This window comes from Leptonychotes weddellii, chromosome 9, assembly GCF_054177405.1.
Source record: "Leptonychotes weddellii isolate Sample4059 chromosome 9, ASM5417740v2, whole genome shotgun sequence".
Lineage (NCBI taxonomy): Eukaryota > Metazoa > Chordata > Mammalia > Carnivora > Phocidae > Leptonychotes > Leptonychotes weddellii.
The window spans coordinates 109,310,527-109,317,845 of record NC_138377.1 but is presented as its reverse complement, the minus strand read 5'-3'; the positions used below and the strand labels follow the sequence as shown (position 1 = coordinate 109,317,845).

Below are 7,319 nucleotides of genomic sequence, written 5' to 3'. Positions count from 1 at the left end.
TAGCGCTGCTCTTGGAGAGAAGGCAGGCAAACAACCAGTGGATGTACAACATGGAAACAGTGGTCTGAAGAGCACTTGGGGCACGTAGTGGGGAGGTAATTCACTCATCTCAGAGTGTGTCCTGGAGAGACAGCATTTACCGACAGACCACTCCAAGAACAAAGAAACTGGCCAGTGCCATTTCCTTCCCCTACCTCCCAGCATAAGCACAGGCCTTCCTGCAGGAACCAATGTGGAGCTCACTTGCTATGTACCTTGCTTGCCCCAAGCCCTACTCCCCACACTCTGGTGGAAATGCCCCTCCAAGTCAGGCTTGGCTCAGTCCCAGCACAGCAGACCCCCTCCAGGAGACTGGCCAAACCCCGGCTCACACCTCATCTCCCCACTCAGAAGTTTCGCAGAACCTCAGTTCTGGTGGTAGTGGTGACAGTTCTTATTTCATAAGCAGAGCAGAGCACACCTAGTGAAAATGCACCACATTCAGCCCAGGGACCAAACCCTGCCCACAATAGGCAAAGAGAGCCTCTGCAGGTGACTGGCCTTAAGGATAAAGTGGCCAGGACAAAACAGGGGAGCACATGCAACACACATTGGAGACACAGAAGTGTCAGGCCGTGGGGAATAGGGAACACTACATGGGAGGGCACTACAGGACCTCTTCTTCATAAGGCCATTACCCTCAAGAATAAGAGATGTATCTGATTTCCCTAATGCACAGAAATAGGCACAGAGACTTAGACAAAATGAGAAGATAGAGGAATTTATCCCAAATGAAAGAACAGGACAAGGCCACAGCCAGAGATCTAAGCAAAACAGACATAAGTAACATGCCTGATAGAGTATTTAAAGTAGTAATCATAAAGATACTCACTGAACTTCAAGAGAAAAGAGTGGAAGACCTGAGTGAGACCTTTAACACAGAGCTAAGGAATAACATAGCAGAGATAAAGAGCCCAATAAATGAAATAAGAAACATGCTGGATGGAATGAACAGCAGGCTGGAAGAAGCAGAAGAATGAATGAATGACCTAGAAGACAGGATAGTAATGAAGCTGAATGAAAAGAAAAAGAATTATTATACAACATGAGAATAAACTTAGGGAATTCAGTGACTCCATCAAATATAATAATATTTGTATTCTAGGAGTCCCAGGAGAAGAAAAGAGAGAAAAGGGGGAGAAATTTTATTTGAAGAAATAATAGCTGAAAATTTCCCTAATCTGGGAAAAGAAAATGATATCTAGATCTAGGAGGTACAGAGAGCTCACAACAAAATCAACAAAAGTAGATCCACACCAAGACATATTGCAATTGAATTGGCAAAATATAGTGATAAACAAAAACAAAAAAAATTAAAAGCATGAAGACAAAAGAAGACAGTAACATATAAGGGAACCCCCATAAGGCTAGTTGGGGATTTTTCAGCAGAAACTTTGTAAGCCCAAGAGAGTGGCATGATATATTCAAAGTGCTGAATGGGAAAAATCTGCAGCCTAGGACACCCTATCTGGCAAGGCTATCATTCAAAATAGGAGAGATAAAGAGTTTCCCCAGACAAACAAAAACTAAAGGAATTCATGACCACTAAACAAGCCTTGCAAGACATATTAAAGAGGACTCTTTGAGTGGAAAGGAGAAACCTAAAGTGGCAGTATGAAGGTAGGAAACAGAAAAGCAGTAAAAATGAATATTTCTGTAAAAAATCAGTCCAAGAATTCACAAAATAAAAGGATGTAAAATATGACAATATGTACCTAAAACATGGGAAGAGAGGAGAAAAGAATGGTTCAAACTTAAACCATCAACGTAATACAGACTGCTATATGCAGGTTGTGTTATACACAAACCTAACAGTAACCATATATTAAAAACCACTAATAAATATGCAAAGAATAAAGAGAAAGAAATCCAAATACATCACTAAAGAAAGTCAACAAACCACGAAAGAGAGAAAGACAAGAAAGGAACATAGAAAATAGTCAGAAACAACCACAAAAATAATAAAATGACAATAAATACATATCTCTCACTGATTACTTTTTTTTAAAGAAAGATTTGTCCACTTATTTGAGAGAGAGAGAAAAAGAGAGAGAGCGCACATGGGTGGAGAGAGGGGCAGAAGGAGAGGAAGAAAGAGTATCTCAAGCAGACTCCCCGCTGAGCATGGAGCCCAATGTGGGGTTTGATCCCAGGCCCTGACATCATGACCTGAGCCGAAATCAAGAGTTGGACACTTAACAGATTGAGCCACCCAGGCACTCCCATATCTATCAGTAATTACTTTGAATGCAAATGGATTCAAAGATTCATCTATATGCTGCCTACAAAAGACTCACTTTAGACCAAAAGACACTGCAGATTGAAAGTGAGGGGTTGGAGAAACATCTATCATGCAAATGTATGTCAAAAGAAAGCCAGGGTAGCAATACTTATATCAGACAAAATAGACTTTAAAACAAAGATTGTACCAAGAGACAAAGAAGGACACTATACAATAATAAAGAGGACAATCCAACAAGAAGATAAAACAATTGTAAATATTTATGCACCTAACACAGGAGCACCTAAATACATAAAACAGTTAATAACAAACATAATAGAACTAATAAATAATAATATAATAATAGTAGGAGACTTTAACACCCTTACTTACATTAATGGATGGATCATCTAAATAGAAAATCAATAAGGAAACAATGGCTCTGAATGACACACAGGACTAGACGGATTTAACAGTTATATTCAGAACATTCCATCCTAAAACAGCAGAATACATAATCTTTTCAAGTACACATGCAACATTCTCCAGAACAGATCACATGTTAGGCCACAGAATAATCCTCAACAAATTCAAGAAGACCAAAGTCATACCATGCATCTTTTCTGATCACAATGCTATGAAACTAGAAGCCAACCACAAGAAAAAATCTTGAAAGACCACAAATATATGGAGGTTAAATAAAATGCTACTAAACAATGAGTGATTCAACCAGGAAATAAAGAAGAAATTTAAAAAGTACATGGAAACACATGAAAATGAAAATACGATGGTCCAAAACCTATGGGATGTTCTAAGAAGGAAGTTCATAGCAATACTGGCCTACTTAAAGAAGCAAGAAAAAGCTCAGACAAACCACCTTATCTTACACCTAAAGGAGCTAGAAAAAGAACAAACAAAACCTAAAACCAGCAGAAGGAAGGAGATAGTAAAGATTAGAGCAGAAATAAATGGTACAGAAACTAAAAAAACCCAATAGAACAGGTAAATGAAACCAGGAGCTGGTTCACTGAAAAAAATCAATAAAATTGGTAAACACCTAGCCAGACTTATCAAGAAAAAAAAAGAAAGGACTCAAATAAATAAAATTACAAATGAGAGAGGAGAAATAACAACCAACAACACAGAAATGCAATTATAAGAGAATATTATGAAAAACTATATGCTAATAAATTGGACAACTTAGAAGAAATGGATAAATTCCTAGAAACATATAAACTACAAAACTGAAACAAGAAGAAATAAAACATTTGAATACACCAATAACCAACAAAGAAATTAAATCAGTAATCAAAAATCTTCCATCAAACAAGATGAGATGGTTTCACAGACGAATCCTACCGAACATTTAATAAGATTTAATACCTATGCTTCTCAAAATATTCCAAAAAATAGAAGAATGAAAAACTTGCAAATTCATTCTATGAGGCCAGCATTACCTTATACCAAAACTAGATAAAGACACAACTAAAAAAGAGAATTACAGGCCAATATCTCTGATGAACATAGATGCAAAAATTCACAACAAAATACTAGGAAACCAAATCCACAATACATGAAAAAAATCACTCACCATGATTAAGTGGGATTTATTCTTGGGTTGCCAGGGTGGTTCAATATTTGCACATCAATCAAAGTGATACATCACATCAGTAAGAGAAAGGATAAGAATGATATGATAATTTCAATAGATGCAGAAAAAGCATTTGACAAAGCACAACATCCATTCATGATAAAAACCCTCCAGAAAATAGGTTTAGAGGGAACATACCTCAACATAATAAAGACCATATATGAAAGACCCACAGCTAGTATCATCCTCAATGGGGAAAAAACAGAGCTTTTCCCCTACGGTCAGAAACAACTCAAGGATGTCTACTCTTACCACCTTTATTCAACAAACTACTAGAAGTCCAGTCACAGCAGACAACAAAAAGAAATAAAGGGCACCCAAATCAATAAGGAAGAAGTTAAACTTTCACTATTTTCAGATGACATGATATAGAAAACCCAAAGACCTGACCAAAAAGCTACTAGAACTGATAAACAAATTCAGTAAAGTCTCAGGACACAAAATCCTGTACATATACATCAATAATGAAGCAACAGAAAGAGAAATAAAGAAAACAATCTTATTTACAATTGTAACAAAAATAATAAGATACCTAGGAATAAACTCAACCAAAGAGGTGAAAGACCTGTACTCTGAAAACTATAAAAATCCTATGAAAATGACACAAAGTAATGGAAAGACATTCCATGCTCATGGATTGGAAGAACAAATATTGTTAAAATATCTATACTACCCAAAGCATTCTACAAATCTGATGCAGTCCCTATCAAAATACGACCAGCATTTTTCACAGAACTAGAACAAACAATCCTAAAATTTACAAAAGCACAAAAGACCTTGAATAACCAAAGCAAACTTGAAAAAGAAAAGCAAAGCTGGAGGCATCACAATTACAGACTTGAAGGTATATTACAAAGTACAAAGCTGTAGTAATCAAAACAGTATGGTGCTGGCACAAAAATAATCACATAGATCAATGCAATAGAATAGGAAACCCAGAAATAAATCCACAACTATATGACCAATTTATCTTTGATAAAGCAGGAAAGAATATCTAATGGGAAAAAGTCTCTTCAACAAAAGGTGTTGGGGAAACTGGACAGCAACATGCAAAAGAATGAAACTGGACTATTTTCTTATACCATACACAACAATAAATTTAAAATGGATTAAATATCTAAATGTGAGACCTGAAATCATAAAAATCCTAGAAGACAACACAGGCAGTAACTTCTTTAACATCAGCCATAACAACTTTTTCTAGATATGTCTTCTGAGGCAAGGGAAACAAGCAAAAATAAACTATTGGGACTACATCAAAATAAAAAGCTTCTGCACTATGAAGGAAATAATCAACAAAACTAAAAGGCAACCTACAGAATGGGAGAAGATATTTGCAAATGACATATCTGATAAAGGGTTAGTGTCTAAAATATATAAAAAACTTTTAAAACTCAGGGTGCCTGGGTGGCTCAGTCTGTTAAGGGTCTGCCTTCAGCTCAGGTCATGATCTCGGGATCCTGGGATTGAGCCTGAGTCGGGCTCCCTGCTCAGTGGGGAGTCTGCTTCTCCCTCTCCCTCTCCCCCTGCCCCCACTTGCACGTGCACTCTCTCTCTCTCAAATAAATAAATAAATAATTTTAAAAAATGCTTTTAAAGAACTTATAAACTCAACACCCAAGAAACAAAAAAATCCAATTAAAAATAGGCAGAAGACACGAATAGACATTTCTCCAAAGAAGACATACAGATAGCCAACAGAAATATGAAAAGATGTTCATCATCACTCACCGTCAGGGAAATGCAAATCAAAACTACAATGAGATAGTACCTCACACCTGTCAGAATGGCTAAAATCAACAAAACAAGAAACAACAAGTGTTGGTGAGTATGTGGAGAAAAAGGAACACTTGTGCACTGGTGGTGGGAATGCAAACTAGTACAGCTACTGTGGAAAACAGTATGGAGATTCCTCAAAAAGTTAAAAAATAGAGCTACCCTACAATTCAACAATCGCAATACGGGCTATTTACCCCCAAAATACAAAGACACTAATTGGAAGTGATACGTGCATCCCTGTGTTTATAGCAGCATTATTCACAGTAGCCAAGATATGGAAGCTGCCCAAGTGTCCATCGATTGATGAATGGATAAAGAAGATATGTATAATATATATATATATATATATACACAATGGAATGTTGCTCAGCCATAAAAAAGGATGAAAGCTTGCCATTTGCAACCACGTGGATGGAGAATATAATGTTAAGAGAGTATAATGTTAAGTGAAATCAGTCAGTCAGAGAAAGACAGATACCATATGATTTCACCCATATGTGGAATTTAAGAAACAAAACAAATGAGCAAAGGAAAATAAAAAAGAGAGAGAGAGGGAGGGAGGCAAACCAAGAAACAGACTCTTAACTATAGAGAACAAACTGATGGTTATCAGAGGGGAGATGGTTGGGGGCATGGGTGAAGTAAGTGATGGGGATAAAGAGTGCACTTGTTGTGATGAGCACAGGGTGACACATGGAATTATTGAATCACTATATTGTACACCTGAAACTAATATAACACTGTTAACTAACTGGAATTAAAATAAAAACTTAAAAAAAAGATGCTGAATGAGTCTCTTACCTTTTCTAGGTCTTTATTCTTATTTGCAAAATGAGAATTAGAACAGATACATTTCTGTTGTTGTTTTATTGTTCTTCAGAACCTGTAAAATGAACTCTTACATAGAGCACCAAGGAATAGATTTGATGATGTAGAACTGCTCAGAAGGAAGTAGCAGTGGCAGTCAGAGTCTTGTGGGCTTCTCCTTCTGGGCCCTAAAGCAGCCATTGAAGTTGGCTGTGGAATCCTGGGGCTCCTTAGAAGGGACACAACATGCCACTCAGGGTCAGATGGCTCTGAGACCCCCTGAGGCCTTCACATTCCAAGACTCTATGTCTCCAATCCTTGGCTTCCTGGAGGCTCTGAGCCTTTCGGTCATTATTTTGTATCTGATGGGGCAGAGTCATAATGTGACCCATTATAGGGTCATAGGTGATGACAGAGAGAAAGAAATTCATTGCAAGTGAGCTGTGTAGGAGTGATGAAGGCACCATTGAGTTGTAGAGTCCACAAGCTGCTTTTCTATTCATTACCTTACTGAAGCTTCATGAGACCCCGTGGATCACCCCCACTTTCCAGATGAGGCAACAGGTGCAGGAATATCAAGTGGCCTGCCCCTGATCACATAGCTACAAAGAGTCGCTGGTTGAGCCAGGGGTATTCATTCCAAGCCTGCTGTTCTTTTCACTCTCTGTATCACAGCTGCCTATTTTGAGTAATCTGCTGCAGATTAAGTCTGGGAGGAATAAAGAGTTGACATCCAAATAGTGATAAATCTGCAGTGGGGCAGACAGTCTATTCTAGTATCTAAAAGGTGCAGTAGTGGTGAGAGAAACCTGAATGAGGTGT

General features: G+C 37.6%; 1 long non-coding RNA gene across 1 annotated transcript in view; it reads right to left on the bottom strand.

The window, feature by feature from the left end:
* The window catches only part of LOC145723573 (uncharacterized), a 57,306-nt gene that overhangs the window by 30,010 nt on the left and 19,977 nt on the right, over positions 1-7,319 (bottom strand). The window lies entirely within an intron of this gene.